This window comes from Carcharhinus amblyrhynchos, chromosome 12 (genome assembly GCF_965287045.1).
Source record: "Carcharhinus amblyrhynchos chromosome 12, sCarAmb.v2.hapA, whole genome shotgun sequence".
NCBI classification, from domain to species: Eukaryota; Metazoa; Chordata; class Chondrichthyes; order Carcharhiniformes; family Carcharhinidae; genus Carcharhinus; species Carcharhinus amblyrhynchos.
The window spans coordinates 20,214,592-20,238,159 of record NC_137335.1 but is presented as its reverse complement, the minus strand read 5'-3'; the positions used below and the strand labels follow the sequence as shown (position 1 = coordinate 20,238,159).

The following is a 23,568-nucleotide window of genomic DNA, read 5'->3' as shown; positions in this document are numbered from 1 at the left end:
AAGAAGAGGGCGGCATATATTAGGTCGAAACAACTGGGAGCGGAGAGAGCGCTGGAGGAATATAGAGAGAGCAGGAGGGAGCTTAAAAGGGGAGTTAGAAGGGTGAAAAGGGGGCATGAAATGGCTTTGGCTGATAAGATTAAGGATAATCCAAAGGCACTTTACTCTTATATTAGGACCAAGAGAGTGGTTAGAGGGAAAATTGGTCCTCTTAGGGACAAAAGAGGGGAGCTATGCATCGAGTCTGAGGGAATGGGGGAGATCCTGAATGAATACTTTGCGTCGGTATTCACGAAGGAGAGGGGTTTGGTGTCTTGTAATGTCTTGGAGGGAGCTGTAGATCATTTGAGGGAAATATCCATTACGAGGGAGGAAGTGTTAGGGTTTTTAGGTAGCATAAAAATGGATAAAGCTCCGGGTCCTGATGGTATTTATCCCAGGCTGCTTAGGGAGGTGAAAGATGAAATTGCTGGGCCTCTGACACAAACCTTTGTCTCTTCTTTGGACACAGGTGAGGTCCCAGAGGACTGGAGGGTAGCTAATGTGGTACCGCTGTTTAAAAAGGGCAGTAGGGATAACCCTGGTAATTACAGACCAGTGAGTCTGACATCGGTGGTAGGAAAATTGTTGGAAAAAATTCTTAGGGATAGGATGTATAAGCATTTGGAGCGTTGTGATCTGATTAGGGATACGCAACATGGTTTTGTTCAGGGGAGGTCTTGCCTTACGAATCTGGTAGAATTTTTTGAGGAGGTGACAAAAACGGTTGACGATGGGTGAGCTGTTGATGTCATCTATATGGATTTCAGTAAGGTGTTTGACAAAGTCCCTCACGGTAGGGTGGTAGAAAAGGTTAAGGCACATGGGATACAAGGACAGGTTGCTAGGTGGATTGAAAACTGGCTAGGCAATAGGAGACAGAGAGTAGTAGTGGAAGGGTCCTTTTCCAGCTGGAGGTCTGTCACCAGTGGTGTGCCGCAGGGCTCAGTACTGGGACCTCTTCTTTTTGTAATATATATAAACAACTTGGAAGAGGGCGTACTTCGTGTGATCAGCAAGTTTGCGGATGACACCAAGATGGCAGGATTGGCGGATACTGAGGAAGATTGTCAGGTGATACAGCAGGATATAGATAGGTTGGTATACTGGGCAGATAGATGGCAGATGGAATTTAATCCTGACAAATGCGAAGAGATGCATTTTGGAAGGAATAATGCAGGGAGGAGTTACATGATAAAGGGTAGACCAATTAAGAGTATAGAAATGCAGAGGGACCTGAGAGTGCAAGTGCACAAATCTCTGAAGGTGTCAACACAGGTGGAGAAGGTTGCAAAGAAAGCTTATGGAATGCTAGCCTTTATAGGAAGGGGTATAGAGTATAAGAGCTGTCGTCTAATGCTTCAGTTGTACAGAACGTTGGTTAGACCGCATTTGGAGTACTGCGTCCAGTTCTGGTCACCTTACTACCGGAAGGACGTGGAGACCCTGGAGAGGGTGCAGAGGAGGTTTACCAGGATGTTGCCTGGTATAGAAGGACTGGGTTATGAGGAAAGATTGGGAAAACTGGGGCTCTTCTCCTTAGAAAGATGGAGATTAAGGGGGGATCTGATAGAGGTGTACAAAATAATGAAGGGTATAGATAGAGTCAACAGTGGTAGGCTTTTCCCTTGATTGGGGACAACTATCATGAGAGGTCACGATCTAAGGGTGAGGGGGGAGAAGTATAATTTGGATACTAGAGGAAGGTTTTTCACACAGAGGGTCGTGGGGGTATGGAATGCGCTACCAAGTAAGGTGGTGGAGGCAGGCACGCTGGACTTGTTTAAGGTTTACTTAGATAGGCACATGAGTGAAACAGGGATGGAGGGTTATATAAGACGGTTTTAAAAAGGGTCAGAGCCTCGGGTCAATACTGGAAATGTAATAGTACATGTTAACGTTTTTGTCTCTTTTAATCCACAGGTGTCGGTCCACCTTGTTGTCAAACGAGGGGCATGCACACGGTGGGACGTGCGTGGACTGCTCTTGGATGTTTCGAGAGTGGCCTAGTACTTTGTGTCGTTGTGTGTGCTTAAATCTGGACCAGCAGACGGGCACCACAACAGCTCAGTGACTATCACTGCTAGCTGTGCAGATACATGGATTTGGGCCTGTGTCTGTGGGAGTTTGCGCATTCTCCCTGTGGTTGCGTGGGTTTCCTCCAGGTGCTCCGGTTTCCTCCCACACACCAAAGATGTGCTCTTAGGCTGATTGGTGTAACAAATTGACCCTACACTATTCTCCCCTGAATCTGGCTACATTAGGGGTACCATTCACATACACATGGGGCAGGGTAGGTGTAGGAAAATGCTTTAAAGTGGCGGCATGGGCTCATTGGGCCGAAAGGCCTGTTTCCCATGCCAGGTTGTTCTTTGTTCTTTGTTCTAATAGCTTTGGTCTGGGGATTAGGTTAAGATATGTTGACAATAGAATGTACTTTATACATTTTCTTTATCTCTGGAAGGATATGTACATTTGCTTGTGATGGAATGCGGCACAGTGGCACATGGGAGTGGGGGTGGCCTCACAGCTCCCAGGACCAGGGTTCAATTCCCGGCTTGGGTCATTGTCTGAATGGAGTTTGCATGTCCTCCCCGTGTCTGTGTAGGTTTCCTCTGGGAGCTCGGTTTTCTCCCACACCCCAAAGATATGCCAGTTAGATGATTGGCCATGGTAAATTACTCTTTAACATCACATGGTGATTAGGGGAATTAGCAGGGTAAATACATGGGGTTACAGGAATGGTCTGTCGGAGAGTTGGTGAGACTTGATGAGCCAAATGGCCTTCTTCTGCACTGCCTGTAGGATTCTAGACTGTCATATAAGGAGATATTGATTTGAATGGGCCTGTCTGTATTCATAAAGTTTAGAGGAATGAGTCCCAGTCAATATAGACAAATTGGTTTTGAAATTAATTTCCCCTATATTGACTGGGACTCACTTAATGCTAGGGATGTGGATGGGGCAGAGTTTGTAAAAAGCATCAAGGAGGGTTTCCTCAAACAGTATGTAGATAGTCCAACTAGGGAAGGGCCCATACTGGACTCAATAATGGGGAATGAGCCCAGCCAGGTGGTCGATATTTCAATACGGGAGCAGCTTGGGACCAGTGACCACCGTTCAGTGAGCTTTAAGGTGAGCTTTATCTTGGATAAAGATAAGTGTAGTCCTCAAGTTAAGGTGCTAAATTGGGGCAAGGTTAATTACAACAATATTAGGCAGGAACTGAAGAATGTAGATTGGGCAGATGCTTGAGGGCAAATCAACATCTAGCATGTGGGAGGATTTCAAGTGCAAGTTGATAGGGATTCAGGACCGGCACATTCCTGTAAAATGAAGGATAAGTATGGCAAGTTTTGGGAACCTTGGATAACGAGAGATATTATGAGCCTAGTCAAAGGGAAAAAAGGAAGCATTTGTCAAAGCTAGTAGATTGGGAACACACGAAGCAAGTGTGGAATACAAAGAAAGTAGAAAGAAACTTAAGCAAGGAATAAGAAGGACTAAAAGGGGTCATGAAAAAGCATTGGCCAGTAGAATTAAGAAAATCCCAAGGCTTTTTATACATATATAAAGGGTAAGAGGGTAGCCAGGGAGAGGGTTGGCCCACTCAAGGACAAGGGAGGGAATCAATGCATGGAGCCAGAGGAAATGGGTGAGGTATTAAATGAGTACTTTGCGTGAGTATTCACTAAAGAGAAGGACATGGTGGATGATGAGTCTGGAAAAGGATGTGTAGATAGTTTGAGTCACGTTGAGATCAAAAAAGGAGGAAGTATTGGGGTTCTTGAGAAACATTAAGTTGACAAGTCCCAACACTTCTGGGGAGATACCCCAGAATACTGATAGAGGCAATGGAGGAAATTGCTGGGGCCTTAAGAGAAATCTTTGGCTATGGAGGAGGTCCAGAGGATTGGAGAATAGCTAATGTTGTTTCTTTGTTTAGGAAGGGTAGCAAGAATAATCCAGGTAATTACAGGCCGGTGTGTGCCTTACATCAGTGGTAGGGAAATTATTGCTTTGAGACAGGATTTATTCCCACTTGGAAATAAGTGGACGTATTAGTGAGAGGCAACATGGTTTTGTGAAGGGAGGTTGTGCCTCATGAACATGATCGAGTTTTTCAAGGAAGTGATGACGATGATTGATGAGGGTAGGGCAGTAGATGTTGTCTACATGGATTTCAGTAAAGCCTTTGACAAGGTCCCTTATGGCAGACTGGTGCAGAAGATGAAGTTGCATGGGATCAGAGGTGAGCTGGCAAGATGGATACAAAACTGGCTCAGTCAAAGAAGACAGAGGGTAACAGTGAAAGGGTGCGTTTCTGAATGGAGGGCTGTGACAAGTGGCGTTCCTCAGGGATCAGTGCTGAGACCTTTGCTGTTTATAATGTATATAAATGATGGAGGAAAATGTAACTGGATTGATTAGTAAGTTTGCAGCAACACAAAGGTTGGTGAATTTGCGGAGAGCAATGAGGATCATCAGGGGATACAGCAGGATATAGATCAGTTGGAGACTTGGGTGGAGAGATGGCAGATGGAGTTTAATCCAGACAAATGTGAGGTAATTCATTTTGAAAGGTCTAATACGGATAGAAAATATACAGTAAATGGCAAAACCCTTAAGAGTATTGATAGGCAGAGGAATTTGGGTGTACAGGTACACAAGTCGCTGAAAGTGGCAATGCAATTGAAGGAGATAGTCAAGAAGGTATATGGCTTGCTTGCCTTCATCAGCCAGGATATTGAGTTTAAAAATTGGCAAGTCATGTTGCAGCTTTATAGAACGTCATTTAGTGTACACTTGAACTATAGTGTTCAGTTCTGGTCACCACACTACCAGAAGGATGTGGAGGCTTTGGAGAGGGTACAGAAAAGATTTACCAGGATGTTGCCTGGTATGGAGGGCATTAGCTATGAGGAGAGGTTGGAGAAACCTGGTTTGTTCTCACTGGCGCGACAGAGGTTGGAAGGAGACCTGATAGAAGTCTACAAGATTATGAAAGGCATAGACAGAGTGGATAGTCAGAAGCTTTTTCCCAAGGTGGAAGAGTTGATCACTGGGGAGCATAGGTTTAAGGTGCGAGGGGTAAGATTTAAAGATGTATGAGGCAGATTTTTTACACAGAGATAGTGAGTGCCTGGAATTCTTAGCCACGGGACGTAGTGGAAGCGGATATGGTAGTGACTTTTAAGGGGCATCCTGACAGGTACATGAATAGGATCAGAATAGAGGGATATGGTCCCTGGAAGGGTAGGGGGTTTTAGTTAAGCTGGGCAGCATGGTCAGTGCAGGCTTGGAGGGCTGAAGAGCCTGTTCCTGTGCTGTAATTTTCTTTGTCCTTTGAGAGGAGTTAGAATTGCAATGCAAAATTCTAGCAGAGCTGGACAGACTATAGACGTAAGGAGGATGTTTTTTCCCTGGTTGGGGAATCTACAGTAAAAAGTCTCACAACACCAGGTTAAAGTCCAACAGGTTTATTTGATAGCAAAAGCCACTAGCTTTCGGAGCACTTGCTGCTCCTTTCATCAAGTGAGTCACCCAGAAAGGTACAGGGTTTTAGTTAAGTTGGGCAGCATGGTCGGTGCAGGCTTGGAGGGCCGAAGGGCCTGTTCTTGTGCTGTAATTTCAGGTGATTGTCGAAGAAACAGCAAGCACTCCAAAAGCTAGTGGCAAATCTGTTGGACTTTAACTAGTGTTATGAAACTTTTTACAATGCCTACATCAGGGGAATGAATCTACAACCAGCAGACAGTTTCAAGACATGTGGACTGCTTATGATAAGAAAACTTGACTCAGAGGCAACAGTTTCAAGACATACAAGCCGTTTATGATACTAAAAAATTTGAAAAAACACAATCAGCTACCACAAAAGAACTACAAAACGTAAGTAATAACCTATCAACAGTAATACTGTATTTCTGTAGCAGTAAATAAATTCTGTTTTTCATTAAAAGACAGCCCTACAATAGTAGGGCCACAAAAAATTATCTTAAACTCTGAGTGTTCCTCTCCACGGAAATCTTTAGTAAAAGGCGAAAGATTTATACGATCTGAAGAGAAACCAGAGTATACTGAGAAACAGACATAATTTAAGCTTACCCAACCATGCACGTAGCTCTTTAACATCATACTGAGCAAACATACCGGCAGTCAATATTAATATTAGAGAAAGACCAAAATACCACGCATGGAAGGTAATAAAAATAATTAACTATAAAACAGTAATGTCCTTCTGAGAGAGGAACAAATATCAACCTTTCTCACTGCATTATGTAAATAAGCGGGCGGGGCCTAACCGGCTGCTTCCCGCGGTGAGGGGAGGTGCACGACGTGTTTGCTGCTCATCGCCCAGATGGGGAGCTGATCCTTTTCGACCTTTTTGTGTTCAACAAGTGATTTGCTTTTTAAGAAGCCAAATAAAAAAAATGCTGAACGTATTTAGCATACCTGGCACCACCAGAGCGTGACTAGGCCTATGATTTACACCAGAAAGTCAGTTTTTTGCCAGTTTGGCTTCACATTGAGTGATTTAACCATTAGTTCACTGACCTCAGAAAAGCATCAACAGGGGCCTTTTTTATTCATTCGCAGGACTCCGAAATCGCTGGATGGCCAGAATTTATTGCCCATACCTATTCGCCCTTGAACTGAGTGCTTTGCTAGGCCATTTAAGTTTATTTATTAGTGTCATAAGTAGGCTTATATTAACACTAAAAGAGAAAATGCTGGAAAATCTCAGCAGGTCTGGCAGCATCTGTCACCTGACATTCTTCCCAGATCTTACATTAACACTTCAATGAAGCACTGGGAAAATCTCCTAGTCGCAACACTCAAGCGCCTGTTCAGGTACACCGTCATGAGAGTTAACCATATTGTTGTTGGTCTGGAGCCACATGTAGACAAGACCAGGAAAGGACAGCAGATTTCCTTCCCTAAAGGCCATTGGTGAATGAGATGGTTTTTTCCCGACAATCGACAATGATTTCATGGTCATCATAGATTCTTAATTTTAATTTTTTAAAAATTTCTTCCTCTGCAGTAACCTCAATGTGATAAGGACACAAATCAGATTTGTTTTCAAACTCCCACACACACACAATCAAATCACCATTGTCTTGCAAAAGACGCCAAATCCCCAAATGTGATGATGTCACCCCATGTGTGGTGATTTCATTTGACTACATGATAACGTCATCCAGCGCATGATGATGTTACCAATACGTAACCACCGGCAATCCGAACCATTTGTGGAGAGAGAAACAAAATTGATGTTGCGCTGGTATGTAATTATACCTTACCTAAATCTGCAGGAATTACACATTCATCATATCAGAAGGTTCTTGTTGTGTGTCCTAGACTGAAAAAAGATTCACATGTGAGCACTTCTGTGAGCAACCTTGTGGAACATAACTGTTTTATTCCAAAAATATATTTTATTCATAAAATTTGCGAAACTATGTTACAAAATATTTCAAATTGTAAACAACAAAATGTGCAATAAAATTTAATTCTTCTTTTGGGATGGTCCATCTGCTTAGAGCCTTTTGTGGTAATGTGGTCAGACCCATCCTTTGCAACACTGAGAACAGATAGAAACTCAGAACATAGTGACACTTGATTGTTTATTGAAGGTCCATGCACAGCTTGACACAGCTGCACACACAGGTGGCCTTCACGATGTGTATATTTTTGAAGTTTGTGCATTGTATCCCTGTGAACACAGTCCATTTTTGACCCCTGGATAAAATAGAAGATGGCTTGGGTCATGTAGGAGTGGTTTTCAGAGACAGTGTATTCTGTTGGTTTTCACTCTCTTACGATCAGCTTACACAAAGAATTGCGGAGACAGTACTCTGGTTAAAGATGTATCTTTATTTTCCAAGCTGGTTCAACATCCAAGGGAGAGAGATTTGGGACATTCCAAATCTCTCTGAAATTACATCACTCTCTATATTACAATTGTATAATTTTTGAAAGTCATTTGCCCACCCTTTGCTCACCCAAGCCAAGTATGAGTCAATCATTATTAGTATTGATTATTTACCTTGACCAATAACACATACCCTCTGACAACATTTAACTATGTGAGTCTTTCTCACAGTCACCTGACACTCTTCCCAGACCATCTTATTTTGTGTAATGTATGACTTATTCATTAAACTGCCTGAGACTTCTGGGATTGACTGAAACCTCTGGCATTGTCCTCAGTGAGTGAATATGCAGACTGAAGAGACACTGATAAGAATTGCTCATTCCTTAGCTTAGTAGCTGCATTGTTCTGAGAAAGGTGGTTCTTTTTGCTTGATTACAGCCCAACATGCCTTAAACATCATGTCATTAGCCAAGGTGTATGCTTTTAATACAGAATATAAGATGTTTTCAAAAATACATGTCTAAATTCTCTAACAGTGGTTATATGTCTCTATACAAATAGTACCTTTGTAAATTATATTCCAGGCACTTTGTGACTTTTAATATTCTATTCAGTCTGATCTAATCTATCCTGATCTATTAGCCCTTTAATCTCAAGTTATTCTACATCCTTCTTACAGGTGATCACTGCAGCACAGGAATAAGGAATGGGCCAGACCTGCCAAGAGTGTCACGTGCCTAATGTCCAGGTTATTAGCTGAAATAATGAGCGAGAGTCGCTCCCACAAGCTCAGTTTTTATTTAGCATGGCAAATCACACCTTCCAGTTTCCTTGTACGCCCCAGTCCTTCCAAAGCACATCCCTAGCACCTTCAGACAGTCCAACCTGATGGTGAAGGGGACAAAGGATCAGTCAGCTTAGCTGGCCTCAGTCATGCTATAATTTATCCTGGCTCCTACAGCCCATTCAAAACGGTCATTGATACACATCATCCTGCACACTGACAGAAGCGGATCCAAACAGAAGATGATGATGTTATCCCTGTACAGGGGAACTTTGACCTGAGTGTCTCCACTGCCTGAGATTGTCACACATTTTATGCCCACATCTTTCCTGATGGACTAGGCAAAAGGTTAGATACTGCACATGAATAAGGCAGAAGAGAGAGTACAGCCCTGCCTAACTGCAGATTTGATTGGAAAGCTTTCCAATTCCTATCCATTGGTGAAAGCTGTGCTACTGAAGGTGCAGAGCAGTTGGATGCAACTGAGGATTTCCTCCCCAAGCCCCATTTTGGAAAGCACATCCATTAAGTAGGTGTGTGATATTCTGTCAAAGGCCTTCTCCTGGTACAGGCTGATGAGACAGGCAATTGTATCTCTGAGTAATGCAAAGCTAGCAAAAATCGTCCTGCTAGGTACAGTCTGGGTACAGATCACCAATTCCAAAGCAGACTTGACCTGATTGAAAATGACTTTCAACAGAATTTTGTAATCCATGTTCAGCAGGGTAATGGATCATCAATTCTTTCTTCCCCCTGCCCCTTACATTTGTAGATGAGAGTGCTAATGTCTTTCTTGATGGATTCTGACTGCAGACCAGGACCATAAACTTCCAGTAGGGTCTGGGACAATGCAGTCCTACAGAGCCAGAATTAACCTGGCTAGTGAGCTGTCGCTTCTGGGATTTTATTAATCTTGAAGGACCTTATGGCCCTTGTTAGTTTGTCCAGGGTCAGTGGCTTGCCCAGATTCTCCTGCACATTATCAACTTAAGACCTTTGTGATTGAACAGAAAGGGCTGGGAGGCCATGCTACATGCAATCCAGCATTAAACGATTGACTGATCTTCAATGTATCAGATGGTGATGATGTTACCAAGCCATCCTTTTTTTGCAGGGTGCTGATTACAGAGCTCCCTCTATGTAGCTTTTGAAAGAAGAAATCACATCACGTCCTGCTCCAAGGAGTGGATTATGGACTAGAAGATGATCTTGGAGGCCTCTCAGGCAAAAAACAAGACTTGCTAGCTCTTTACCTATTGGAGATCCTCCTTGCATCTGTGTAGGACCAGGACTCATGTCCTAGGGGGAGTATTTGCTAGAATGATTGGGGAGGGTTCAAACTAATATGGCAGGGGGATGGGAACCTAAGCCAGAGGAGGGGGAATCAAGGACAAGAACAAAAGACAATAAGGGGAATAAGAAAAGTGATAGGCAGAGATATCAAGGGCCAGAATCAAAATGGCCACTGTGAAGGCTTTGTGCCTTAACATGTGGTACATTTGCAATAAAGCAATGCAACTGCAACGCTTTTTCCTTTATGTCTGTCCTTCGGAAATACTGAGTACCATTGGAATTTTAATTTCCATCCTTGATCACTCGGCAGGATGAATTAATTATGCAAACACATGTACACAGATATGATTTAGTCAAAATTATGGAGACACAGCTGCAGAGTGATCAAGGATGGAAATTAAAATTCCAAGGGTACTCAGTATTTCCAAAGGACAGACAAAAAGGAAAAAGCAGTGCAGTTGCATTGCGGTATTGTGAAAAATGGGTCTGGGCACATTGCTGCAGATGCTCCAAGGAGGTTGGATCATGCCACATCACCTCTCCCTCATAGAAAAATTTCAGAAAAACACCTTTGACCACAAGATGATCAAGCAGTTGCCTGTACATAACGTCCTCAAGGCACTGGGGAAAATGGAGATTGTGGATCCTGGCGGATGGTTCCCTGAGCAGATTGCCAGAGTCATTTGGCAGCATGCTTCATTACCAGAACTTTCAAACAAGCACCAACGGCTAGCTTGGCTGGTGATGAGAAGGTGCCAATCAGGTCCTTCATGCACACTTGAAGTCTCTGCACCGCTACACACTACCATTGAAGCGGCTGTGAGAGGAAGAAATGGTAGCATACTTCCTTATGGAATATGCCTTTGCAAAGATTTGGAGACAGAAGTCAGTGGTATAGAATCATAGAATCCCTTCAGAAGGATGCTATTTTGGCCCATTGAGTCTGCAACAACTCAGCATTTCACTCAGGCCCACCCCCTGCTCTATCTCCATAACCCCATATATTTACCACACTAATCCCCCTAATGTACACATCTTTGGGCACTAGGGGCAATTTAGCATGGCCAGTCCACCTAACCCACATCTTTGGACTGTGGAAAGAAACTGGAGCACCCAGAGGAAACCCACACAGCTACAGGGAGAACATAAAACTCCACACAGTCACCCAAGGTCAGAATCAAACCCAGGTCACTGATGCTGTGAGGCAGCAGTGTTAAGCACTGTGCCACCTTGACAGCTCATTTACCATATACTTTCAGAGTCAGCTTCGCCTGCTGTTTCGAAATCCCAGAGGGGTCCTTGATCTTCATGCAGTTCCTAACAATATGGTGAGGAAGATAAGTATATCCACAATAGGAGTTGTATAGAGAGTTGTGAAGATGCATGGTCATTAACTGGTTCTATTGTGACAGCAGAGTAAATAATCCTCCACCATGAGGATTCCTGCTATGGAAGGTTTCTCATCTCCTTGAACACCTCAAGGAATTTCTGTGACATTTTTGAATGCTACATCAAAGGATCCAGTGCCCCGAACATCCTGCAGGCAATAAGATGTGCTTTTTTTTTGCAAAAATATACTTTATTCGGGGTGGCACAGTGGGTAGCACTGCTGCCTCACAGCACCAAGGATCTAGGTTCGATTACCGGCTTGGGTCACTGTCTGTGCAAAGTCTGCACATTCTCCCTGTGTCCCATTCTTCCACCGGATGCTCTGGTTTCTTCCTGCAGTCCAAAAGTCGTGCTGGTTAGGTGCATTGGCCATGCTAAATTCTCCTTCATTGTACCTGATGGTATGGCATGATCCAACCACTTAGAGCATACTGCAGAAACGTGGCCAGATCCTAAGTGTGTTACATGCTTCCTGATTTGGTGCTCTACTGGTTGCAGTTTTCACCTATTTATGTTTCTTTTGTTAGGCAAAATGCTGAAGCCTTTGCTGAACCCCCCCACCAAAAGAAAGTAAATGAAACCCACAAAAAGACACAAACTTACCCATATCCCTGGAGGACCTTGTCTCACCCCTGCTAGGTATGTTTAATAGATTGCTACTATAGATAAAATCTGCATTGTAAATGGAGTCAAATACCTGGGACACCATGTACTGTATCTAACCAAATTCACCTGTAATACGCTTTACATACTGTCATATCTAAATTGGACTGTCATGCAGTTTCACAAGAGTAATGAATAAATATATTTGTGAAAAAAGATTAGTACCTAGTTTTTCACAAGTTATTACATTAGGCAAAATGCAACAAAATGCTGCGGAACATAAACGACAGCAATATCCACAAGATATCAGCAAACTGCGTTAGGATTCAAGAAGGAGTCCTACTAAAAATAGGGCAACAAAAATAAAGAGAATGGTCTGGGAAAACCCAAAAGCATCCAATTCAGCAAAATCTGTTAGAATCATAGAATTCCTACAGTTCAAAGGAGGCCATTCGGCTCAACGAGTGCGCACCGACCACAGTCCCACCCACTCCCACGTTATTTCACCCTGCTAACCTCCCTGACAGTAAGGGGCAACTTACCATGACCAACCAACCTAACCCACACATTTTTGCACTGTGGAAGGAAACCGAAATAGCCGGAAGAAATCCACACAAACGCAAAATGAGCGTGCAAAAACTCCAATTCAGAGATAGAACCCGGATACCTAGCGCTGTAATGCAAACGGTAAAAAATCGATTAACGTTTCCCTGAGAAAGAGCAAAAAAACTCAAATATACAACCAAAAAGCAAGTAAAGTCTGCACGCCCATAAAACCTGTTCTTGATTTTTAAAAAAGCCCCGCTAAAAGCAGGGCAACAAAAAATTGTTTAAAACTCTGAGTGTTCCTCTCCACGGAAATCTTTAGTAAAAGGCGAAAGATTTATACGATCTGAAGAGAAACCAGAGTATACTAAATAACAGAGCAATCCGACTCTCTACCCAATGCAGGCATGCCTCTTTAACATCGCACTGAGTGAACACGATAACAACTAACATCGACACTGGAAAAAGACCAGTTCAAACAGTATACATATATTTCCTAGAAACAATTATCTAAAACCATTAACATCCTAAAAAAAGAGCAATAACTATTGAGCTGTGGCACTATATTTCAGTTATGCAGATGAGTGAGTAACGCCTGGCTGACAGCTTCCCACGGAAGAACAACTTGCGGCTGTGGCCGCTGTGTCGTTCGGTGCGTTACCAAATCATTGTTTAAATCGCAAACTCCGGTGAAAAGTGAAGGAGAGGAAACCCGATATTTGGTGTAGTGAGCGACAACAACTTCTGGATAAAGAGGAGTTCGCTTGGGAATGTGAAATTAAATGGAAAGTGATAGGAATTCTGAGTAGGTGTGCATGCGAAAAACAGGATTAGAGTTTCCTGTCTGTACAACACGGAAATCCACAAATTGTTGTCAGTGATTCTACCCTTCTCCAGAGAGTGGTGTATTGTTGATATAGAGACGGAAAAACTCACTAGAACTTTCACTTTTACGGTGTCAGTCTGGTAAATTGCTTTGAAAATATTGCACCTTAATCCCTACAGTACATAAGAGGCCATTCAGCCTATCAAACTGCACTGACTCACTGACAGGCCCTTTCCCCTGTCCTATCTGTATTTACCTGGTTAAGTCTTTAAATTTCCAATGACTTTTCATCACAAGATACACCTACAATCACTGTTTGCTTCCCTCTTTTAAATCCCAAGAGTGCAGAAGGAGGACATTCTGCCTATTGAACCTGCATCGACAACAATCCCTCCCACACCCTTTCCCCGTAATCCCACACATTTACACTGTTGATTCCCCTGACACTATGGCAGCAGTGCTAACCATCATCATGTTGCCAGTATCCTTCCTCATTCTTGCTACCAAAATGCATTATTTCTCAATGTACTCAGAATGCCTTGATAAATCTACCAATGTCCCTCAGGAATGTGTATGGGGCATCATATTTTCACAACCTCTTTTGTGACTTAAATAAAGTTATAAAGGGCTCTTTTTTCAAGTTTGCCAACACCCTTAAATAACAAACTTACATTATGCCGATAGTAGCAGGAGTAGGCCAGTCAGCCCCTTGACACCCACTTTGCCCTCAAACATGTGCAATGCTGCTGATGTCATCATTGGCGTGATGTTGATGGATCAGATTGTGAATGGTCAGTTCATAAATCTATCCTGGAGCAGCAGAACAGCCTGACTGTGACCAGTTAAATCACCCAGTGAGAGCACACCTCCCACTTGCTCACCCTGTTCACTGCCCAACTCACTGCCTGGAGTCAATGAGGTTATAGGATAGCAACTGGGAGGGAGGCAACGAGTGTCCTGGAGCAGGGCAGCCAATGGGACAACGAGCAGGGCTGTGAGCAAATTGCGATCATGATCCCAGGATTTTTTACTGGTGTTTTGGGCTTCAATGTTCTGTGACAACTGAAATCATTAACCAAGGTGAAACCTCCTCTGTAATGATGCTGCACTTGTTTAAATATCTTTACGTTGCTCAGTATTATGGATGACAGTATTCTTTGAAGCAGGCAGTGATGTTACAGGACTGCGACTGCATGTTCAGTGAATGTGCCCCCTGCTGATGCGGTGTCAACAAAGACAGCCAAAACCAAATGTTTTAATCAGGATTACTTACGTGGCAGGGTGAAACCATGATTGAGAAGGTGGTTTGCCCAAGATTTTGGTCATGGTTCTCTCTGCATTTGTGTGAGTGTTGATGAGGGAGTTTCAGATGAGGTTTCCAAGCCTCTTGCCCTTTGGGTTTGGAAGATCTTCAGTGATTGTTTGTTCACTGTGAAGGGGCTCAATGCCCAACATCTGGAACTTAAATAAGTAATGGCTGCAACCAGTTGAGCCCCAAACTAGGGGGTATGTAAGACCATTGGGGTGGCAGTGAATGTCAGTGAAAGAGGGATCTGGATAAGAACATAAGAAATAGGAGCAGGAGTAGGCCAACTAGCCCTTCGAGCCTGCCCCGCCATTCAATAAGATCATGGCTGATCTGTCGTGGCTCAGTTCCACATTCCCGCCCTCTCCCCATAACCCTTAATCCCCTCGCTTATCAAAAACCCATCAACCCGCGTCTTAAAAATATTTAGCGAGGTAGCCTCCACCACTTCAACGGGCAGAGAATTCCAGAGATTCACCACCCTTTGAGTGAAGAAGTTCCTCCTCAACTCCATTCTAAACCGCCCCCCCTTTATCTTGAGGCTATGCCCCCTAGTCCTACTATCCTTTCTGAGCGGGAAGAGTCTCTCCACCTCTATCCTATCCATCCCATTCATCATCTTATACGTCTCAATGAGATCTCCCCTCATTCTTCTAAACTCTAACAAGTACAAGCCTAATCTATTCAGCCTCTCCTCATAGCTCAACCCCCTCAACTCCAGCATCAGCCTAGTAAACCTCCTCTGCACTCCCTCCAAGGCTAAAATATCCTTGCGTAAGTACGGCGCCCAAAACTGCACACAGTACTCCAGCTGCGGCCTCACCAATGCCCTATACAGCCGCAGCAAGACCTCCCTACTTTTATATTCAATCCCCCTCGCTATGAAGGCCAGCATCCCATTCGCCTTCCTGACCACCTGCTGCACCTGCAAGCTGGGTTTTTGCGACTCATGCACAAGGACCCCGAGGTCCCTCTGCACCGTCGCATGCTGCAGTTTTTCTCCACGTAAGTAATAATCCTTCCTACCATTATTCCTACCAAAGTGGACCACCTCGCACTTGCCAACATTAAATTCCATTTGCCATTTCCTGGCCCATTCGCCCAGCCTATCTAGATCCTTCTGTAGACTCTCCACACCCTCCGCACAATTTGCCTTTCCACCAATTTTGGTGTCATCAGCAAATTTCGACACCCTACACTCGGTTCCCTCCTCCAGATCATCAATATAAATGGTAAATAGCTGAGGCCCCAGCACCGACCCCTGGGGCACTCCACTAGTCACCATCCGCCAATCCGAATAGCACCCATTGACCCCCACTCTCTGCCTCCTATTTGACAACCAGTCCTCTATCCACGCTAACACCCTACCCCCAACTCCATGCCCCCTGACCTTCTGCAATAACCTCTTGTGAGGTACCTTGTCAAACGCCTTCTGAAAATCCAGAAAGACCACATCCACCGGCTCTCCTCTATCCACCGCCCTAGACACATCCTCATAGAACTCCAGTAAATTTGTCAGACACGACTTCCCTTTAAGGAAACCTTAAGGAATCCCTTTAAGGATAGGCTAAGCGAGTGGGCGAGGACCTGGCAGATGGAGTACAATGTTAGCAAGTGTGACGTTATCCATTTTGGCAGAAATAATAGTAGGAGGGATTACTATTTAAAGGGTGAAAAGCTGCAGCATGCTATGGTGCAGAGGGACCTGGGAGTCCTTGTGCATGAGTCGCAAAAACCCAGTCTGCAGGTGCAGCAGGTGATCAAGAAGGCGAATGGAATGCTGGCCTTTATAGCGAGGGGGATAGAATATAAAAGTAGGGAGGTCTTGCTGCAACTGTACTGGTGAGGCCGCAGCTCGAGTACTGTGTGCAGTTTTGGTCGCTGCACTTGCGCAAGGATATATTGGCCTTGGAGTGCAGAGGAGGTTCACTAGGCTGATACCAGAGATGAGGAGGTTGGACTATGAAGAGAGACTAAATAGACTAGGTCTATACTCATTGGAGATTAGAAGGATGAGGGGGGATCTTATAGAGACATACAAGATAATGAAAGGGATGGATAGGGTAGAGGTAGAGAGATTCTTCCATCTTAGAAAGGATAGCAGGACTAGAGAGCACAGCCTCACGATAAGGCAGGGGGCAGTTTAAATCGGAGTTGAGGAGGAACTTCTTCACTCAAAGGGTGGTGAATCTCTGGAATTCTCTGCCTGTTGAAGTGGTGGAGGCTACCTCGCTAAATATATTTAAGTCATGGGTAGATAGCTTTTTGATAGACAAGGGAATTAAGGGTTATGGGGAGAAAGCGGGAAAGTGGAACTGATCCACTTCAGATCAGCCATGATCTTATTGAATGGCGGGGCAGGCTCGAAGGGCTAGATGGCCTACTCCTGCTCCTATTTCTTATGTTCTTATGTACACTCATTGACCGTGCCTTCTTCATTAAGAGAATCCTTCTTGATTCCTGTGGATTTGAAGCTGCTGACATCTACTGTCTGCAGGACTTCCTCAGCACTCAGTACTTTGATGTGACTTGCAAAAACGCATCTGCCTTCATCAACTTCCTGAAACGTTTGAGGAGAAGCAGGATCTGTTACATCTGAGAATCCTCAAAACAGAGCCCCACTTTACCCTCCTGTCTCAATGGTACCATGTGGTGACTGTGCACCTCTACAATCTCCATCTTCTGGTTGTAGATCTGCTGACCTTCCTTGTCAGGTACATGAACAAGTTTGGCAATGGCCCTGAGGCCATGGATGCTTTCAGAATCTGGATCATCAAACATTAGGTCAAGGTGACACTCAAGACCAATGGTAAGGAAGTAATTCTCCACCCTCCAGGTTTGTGATCAGGGGAAATCCTGGCAATATCATTTCTGCTGACTAGCACAAAGTCGTCACTCCTGTGGAAAATCCAGCCGTGTGGTGGTCAACTGCAGTGCACTCACTGAATTGCAAGCAGAAAGGGCATCAGACAAAATGCTGCAACCTGTCTGATGGAGCAGACCAGCTCTACAAGACCTGTCCAAACACAGCCTTACTTACACACAGTGGCGGAAGCCAAGGATGGGCAGCCTGAATACTGCCAAGGAGACATGCAAATCTCCTGCCAGCAAAGCCTTCATCCAACAGAATGGGACAAAGGAGGATGAAACGAAAGACAAGGAGAAAAGGAAGAGGGAGGGCCAAATAACATCACAACTCCCTGCACCTCCCACCTGTCAGTGGACCAGGCCAATGGAGAATGAATTCATCGGCGGGGGTTTGACAGCTGGTAAGGAGAAGCAGGAAGAAGGCAGAAAAGGACAAAACCAGCTCCTCTTGCCACCAGGGATGGCTACATTTAGGATGAGGATGAAAATGTATGGAAGAAGCAGCAAAGCACTAGAGATTTGGAGGAGGAGACTCCCTGCTCCAGAGCACCGGAAACAACAAGGTGACCAGCGCACCCAACTCAAGCACATGCCAGCTCTAGGAAATCAGGAACAGCAATGCCCCTGGAAGGGGATGAATGGGAGAGACTGTTCCAACAGAGGAAGTGACAACACCTGGATGGAACAATCTCAATGGGGGGGGTATTCAGAAGACCAGACTTTCTCAGAAGACTAAGGAAATTTGGTATGTCTGTCACGACTCTCATCAACTTTTATAGATGCGCCATAGAAAGCATTCTTTGTACGACAGCTTGGTATGGCTCCTAGAGTCATAGTCATTGAGGTTTACAGCATGGAAACAGGTCCTTCGGCCTAACTTGTTCATGTTGCCCTATTTTTAAAATCCCTAAACTAATCCCAATTGCCCGCATTTAGCCCACATCCCTCAATACCCATCGTACCTATGTAACTATCTAAATGCTTTTTAAACGATAAAATTGTACCTGCCTCTACAACTACCTCTGGCAGCTTGTTCCAGACACTCGCCACCCTCTGTATGAAAAAATTGCCACTCTGGGCACTTTTGTATCTCTCCCCTCTCACCTTAAACCTATGCCCTCTAGTTTTAAACTCCCCTATTATTGGGAAAAGATATTGACTATCTACTTTGTCTATGCCCCTAATTATTTTACAGGCCTCTATAAGGTCATCCCTCCGCCTTCTCCGCTCCAGAGAAAAAAGTCCCAGTCTATTCAGCCTCTCCTTATAACTCAAAACATCAAGTCCCGGTAGCATCCTAGTAAATCTTTTCTGCAATCTTTCGCGTTTAATAATATCCTTTCTATAATAGAGAGATCAGAATTGCACACAGTGTTTCAAGTGTGGCCTTACCACTGTCCTGTTCTGCCCAAGACGGCAAGAAACTACAAAATCGATCACGCAAACCAGCCTCCCATCTATTGACTCTGGCAGTATAATTAAAGACCCCACACACCCTGGACATTCTCCCTGCTACCTTCTTCTGTTGGGAAAAAGATGCAAAATTCTGAGGTCACATATCAACCAACACAAAAACAATTTCTTCCCTGCTGCTGTCAGACTTTTGAATGAACCTACCTTACATTAAGTTGATCTTTCTCCACACTCTAGCTATGACTGTAACACTACATTCAGCAATCTCTCATTTACTTCCCTATGAACAGTATGCTTTGTCTGTATAGTAATACATGTGGCAATAATAAATCAAATTAAATCAAAATGAGGACAGTTTCCCCAGCTCATTCAAAGTGAAACAATTTGCAGCAGGAACTAACCAAAGGACTGGAGCTGCCAAAGACTTCAGCTTTGGTAAACAACAAAACGTGTTAAAATGGGAATAAAGATCATTTCCATTAATATTAACATGCAAGCTGTGAAATCCGCTATACGATGTGTTGTTATCTTGGATTGCCTTGCCAAGGTCAAAGCCAGCCTGTTGTTTCTGCATGAATATGTTATGCAGCTCCTCAGCTCCTCCAGGCAATGGTCACATTTGTGGTCCCAGGAGGCATCGATCTGGTCGGAGAAAGGGATTCACACTCCTCCAGCTGGAGTATTCTGCTGCATGGGGCATTTAACCATCTCTGAAGTTAATGAGGTGGTGGGTAGGCGCCCCCTCTTTGCAGACATACTGTACAAGAATGCCCCTGTCCAATTAATTAGCATATATGCCCCATCCCAGAATGGTGAGCTGATGGCAACTGCTTCAACAGCTTCCATTGCTGCTGGCCACTTCCAGGCTGGTCATTCTGGGCAGTGTCTTCAACTGTATCATTCATGTGACTGGATCATCCAGCAGCACCAAGAGCAGACTGGATGCCATATCCAGACTCCTGATGAAATGGTAAAAGATGCCAAGCTGCATGACATCTTCAGCAACCCTGCAGATGGAGCACAGCATACACTTACCTTGTTGTAGCCAGACAGGTCTGCCCTCTTCAGGATAGACTTCCTGTTTATGTCCTGAGCTTTGACAGAACCGCCAACGTCAAGCTGATGTTATTCTCTGACCACTGCCTCCTACTGGCCAACTGTCTCATGCAGGAGGACCAGATGCTTGGCAGGGGAACATGGAAGTGGAATGTGAAACTGTTGACCCTAGAATACATTGAGGAACTCAAAAGGGAAGAATACAAAGGTTTCAGATTGGTGAACCCCCTCTTTGAGTCCCCATTATTCTGGTGGGAAGCAATCAAGAAGAAGAACATCAAGAAGTTTTTTTATCATCAAAGTTGTTCAGAAGGGGAGAGAGAGAGATGCAGGGAAATGTCCCGACTCCAGAAAAGCATTCAGAATCTGCTCTGCTTGCAATCCAGGTGGGTCAAAGTCAAGGACGATCTCCAAGAGCTGAAGGGTCACCAAGTCTCGCATTTTGCCTTGGAGGCCTTCAAAGTAACCTTCCAGTCCAGTATCCGCTGTGTGGAGCAGGATGAGATGTGCTGCTCAGGATGAGATGTGTTCCAAAAGATACACAGAGTGATCTCTGCGATCAGCAGCCTGATGGAAGAAGACTGTTCAGTAAAGTTATTTCAGTCTAATGTTTTGAGAATCAGCAAATCCTTTTATGCTGGACCATATGATGTGAAGATCACAGACAGCACAGCCTCCCAGTTCTTCCTGTTGTCCGTCATGATGTCTTAGAAGACAGTGGGCAGGAGAGTCTGAGCAAACCGCTAACTCTGAATGAGTTGACTAAGGCCCAAGTCCTGCAAGAACAGTAAAAGTCGCAGAGCTGATGGCAAACTAGCTGAGTTGTATTTGGCTCTGTGTGGCTGGATCAGTAAAAAGTCTGACAACACCAGGTTTTGGTGTTTTCAGACTTTTTACTGTGTTTACCCCAGTCCAACGCCGGCACATCCACATCATGGCTGGATCAGCCCAGACCTGCTGGAAATGCATGAGAGTATGCTACTGGCCAGGAACATGTCAGAATCCATAAGGAAAGGCATCATTACCCTCATCTGAACATAAGAACATAAGAAATAGGAGCAGGAGTAGGCCATCTAGCCCCTCGAACCTGCCCCGCCATTCAATAAGATCATGGCTGATCTGTCGTGGCTCAGTTCCACATTCCCGCCCTCTCCCCATAACCCTTAATCCTCTTGCCTATCAAAAACCTATCAACCCGCGTCTTAAAAATATTGAGCAAGGCAGCCTCCACCACTTCAACGGGCAGAGAATTCCAGAGATTCACCACCCTTTGAGTGAAGAAGTTCTTCCTCAACTCCGTTCTAAACCACCCCCCCTTTATTCTGAGGCTGTGCCCTCTAGTCCTACTGTCCTTTCTGAGCGAGAAGAGCCTCTCCACCTCTATCCTGTCCATCCCATTCATCATCTTATACGTCTCAATGAGATCTCTCCTCATTCTTCTAAACTCTAACGAGTACAAGCCTAGTTTATTCAGCCTCTCCTCATAGTTCAACCCCCTCAACTCCGGAATCAGCCTAGTAAACCTCCTCTGCACTCCCTCCAAGGCCAAAATATCCTTGCGTAAGTGCGGTGACCAAAACTGCACACACTACTCCAGCTGCGGCCTCACCAGTGCCCTATACAGCTGCAGCAAGACCTCCCTACTTTTATATTCAATCCCCCTCGCGATGAAGGCCAGCATCCCATTCGCCTTCCTGACCACCTGCTGCACCTGCAGGCTGGGTTTTTGCGACTCATGCACAAGGACTCCGAGGTCCCTCTGCACCGTCGCATGCTGCAGTTTTTTGCCACGTAAGTAATAGTCCTTCCTACCATTATTCCTACCAAAGTGGACAACCTCACATTTGCCAACATTAAATTCCATTTGCCAGTTCCTGGCTCATCCGCCCAGCCTATCTAGATCCTTCTGCAGACTCTCCACACCCTCCGCACAATTTGCCATTCCACCAATCTTGGTGTCATCAGCAAATTTCGACACCATACACTCGGTTCCCTTCTCCAGATCATCTATATAAATGGTGAATAGCTGAGGCCCCAGCACCGACCCCTGGGGCACTCCACTAGTCACCAACCGCCAATCCGAATAGCACCCATTGACCCCCACTCTCTGCCTCCTATTTGACAGCCAATCCTCTATCCACGCTAACACCCTACCCCCAACTCCATGCCGCCGACCTTCTGCAATAACCTCTTGTGAGGCACCTTGTCAAACGCCTTCTGAAAATCAAGAAAGACCACAGCCACCGGCTCTCCTCTATCCACCGCCCTAGACACATCCTCATAGAACTCCAATAAATTTGTCAGACACGAGTTCCCCTTAACGAAACCGTGCTGCATCTGCTCTACCAAACAATTCTCCTCAAGATGCCTCGCTATTTTCTCCTTGATCACGGATTCTAACATTTTTCCTACAACAGACGTTAAACTAACCGGCCTATAATTCCCCGCCTTTTGCCTGGCACCCTTCTTAAACAATGGCGTAACATTAGCTGTTTTCCAATCTTCTGGCACTTCCCCGGAATCCAGCAACATTTGGAAAATAATCACCAAGGCATCCACTATCACCTCCACTATTTCTTTCAGAACCCTTGGATGCATTCCATCCGGTCCTGGGAACTTGTCCACAATCAGTCCCTCCAGTCTGTCGAGCACCGCCTCTAGTAACAATAATGTCATTCAGGCCCTCCACTCCTACCATCTTTCCATCGCTAACACCCGGCAAATTATTCACGTCCTCCTCCATGAAGACCGAAACAGAAGGTGGAAAGGGAACAAATTAGAAATTGATGACGCATTTCACCTTTGACTGTGGACTAAAAAATTTTAACTGAGGTTATTGCCAATTGGGTCAGGTTTGCTCTGAAGATGATGATCCACCCTAACCAGACCTGTGCTGTAACCGGCAGGAAGATCTCTGATAACTTCATGCCACTGAGGGATACAATTGCCTATTTGTGGGACCGGGGTTCTCAAACCCTTCTTTGAGTCCCATTGCACTGGTGGGAAACCATCAAAGGCAACATCAAAAGGTTCTTCATTCGCAAAGGGGTTCAAAAGGCCAAAAGGGGGGAAATGTCCCGACTCCAGAAAAGCATGCAGAAACTACTCCAACAATTTTGTCAAAAGTTTGATTTTAATATGCCAAGTTCTTTAATTTAGGATATCCAATTTAATCAACCATAAAACTAGGCCCTGATTGTACGACCCATACTGCCCACTAGTATCCATTACAAGCCTGCCAACACCGACAAGTACCTTTACTACAACTCACCACATACCACATCCTGTAAGAACTCCATCCCATTCTCTCAGTTCCTTTGCCTCCACTACATCTATTCTAATGATCCCACTTTCCAAAATAGCGCTCCTGATATGTCATCCTTCTTCCTCAATTATGGTTTTCCATCCACTGTGGTTGACAAGACTCTCAAATGCGTCCAATCCATTCTCTAGGCCACTCTCATCCCCTCCCTCCCAGAACCAGGATAGGTTCCCCTTTATCCTCACTTTTCACCCCACCAGTCTCCACTTTCAAAGGATATTCATCTGCCATTTCTGCCAACTCC

The 23,568-nt window shown here is 44.7% G+C and overlaps 2 non-coding genes across 2 annotated transcripts; both read right to left on the bottom strand.

Annotated features, from left to right (window-relative positions):
• Window positions 1-6,002: 6,002 nt before the first annotated feature.
• Window positions 6,003-6,115, bottom strand: LOC145351230 (U5 spliceosomal RNA). The gene has a single exon (XR_013888351.1). It is a non-coding gene; the product is annotated as a U5 spliceosomal RNA (small nuclear RNA).
• Window positions 6,116-12,784: 6,669 nt separating this feature from the next.
• On the bottom strand, window positions 12,785-12,899 carry LOC145351229 (U5 spliceosomal RNA). The gene has a single exon (XR_013888349.1). It is a non-coding gene; the product is annotated as a U5 spliceosomal RNA (small nuclear RNA).
• Window positions 12,900-23,568: the final 10,669 nt, after the last annotated feature.